The sequence below is a fragment of the Bison bison genome, unplaced genomic scaffold, assembly GCF_000754665.1.
Source record: "Bison bison bison isolate TAMUID 2011002044 unplaced genomic scaffold, Bison_UMD1.0 scf7180017864105, whole genome shotgun sequence".
In the NCBI taxonomy this organism is placed as follows: Eukaryota; Metazoa; Chordata; class Mammalia; order Artiodactyla; family Bovidae; genus Bison; species Bison bison.
Genome location: NW_011494677.1, coordinates 8445930 through 8447258, shown reverse-complemented (window position 1 = coordinate 8447258; position 1329 = coordinate 8445930).

The window sequence follows — 1329 nt, the reverse complement described above, 5'->3', positions numbered from 1 at the left end:
TAATTGAGGTATAGTTAATGTAGAATTCTATATATGTTACAAGGGAGCAGCATAGTGATTCACAGCTTCAAAAGCGCATACTCCTTCTAAGTGCTTAGTCACTCTGTCGTGTCCCACTCTTTGCGACCCCATGGACTGTAGCCCACCAGGCTCCTCTGTCCAGGGGGATTCTCCAGGCAAGAATACTGGAGTGGGTTGACATTTCCTTCAGGGGATCTTCCCAACCCAGGGATCAAACCCAGGTCTCTTGCATTGAAGGCGGACGCTTTACCATCTCAGCCACCAGGGAAGCCCAAGTGTAGTGGAATGGGTAGCCTATCCCTTCTCCAGGGGAACTTCCCGACCCAGGACTCGAATAGGCCATCTATAATCATTATGAAATGTTGTCTATATTACAGTGCCCGTGTTGTACAATACATCCTTGCAGCTTATTTACTTTATACACAGTAGTTTGTACCGTTAACCTTAACCCCTCCACTCTTCCCTCTCCCCTTTGGAAAGCACTGGTTTGTTCTCTATATCTGTGAATGTTTCCTTTTGTCATATTCACTCATTTGTTTTACTTTTCAGATTCCAGCTAACATCTTGATTTCAGATTTCTAGCCCCTAGAACTGTGAGAAAATTTTTTTGTTTGTTTAAGCCATCAGTTTCTGGTACTTTGTTATAACAGCCCTATTAGCAAGCTAATACAGATGTAAATCTAAAATTGTATGTATGGGACTTGCGTGTTACAAATTACAAAAAGCTCATGAAACAAATTGAAGACGCAAAATAAATGGAGAAGGCACATCATGTTGATGTATTAGAAGACTCAACTGATAGAGTTAATGAAATTACTATCAAAATTCCAGGAAGATTTTCTTCATAGACATAAACAAGATTATTCTAAATTTACACGGAAAAGCAAAAGAACCACAATAGCTAAAACAACTTTTAAAAGAGAATAATAAAGAGGAGGAATTAGTCCATGCGTCTTCACAACTTATTTTATACTTACAGTAATCAAAACTATTTAGGGTCAGCAGAAAAATAGACACATAAATCAATGGAACAGAAGACAGAACCCAGTAATCAGATCAGATCAGTCGCTCAGTTGTGTCCGACTCCTTGCGACCCCATGAATCGCAGCACGCCAGGCCTCCCTGTCCATCACCAACTCCCGGAGTTCACTCAGACTCATGTCCATCGAGTCAGTGATGCCATCCAGCCGTCTCATCCTCTGTCGTCCCCTTCTCCTCCTGCCCCCAATCCCTCCCAGCATCAGAGTCTTTTCCAATGAGTCAACTCTTCACATGAGGTGGCCAAAGTACTGGAGTTTCAGCTTTAGC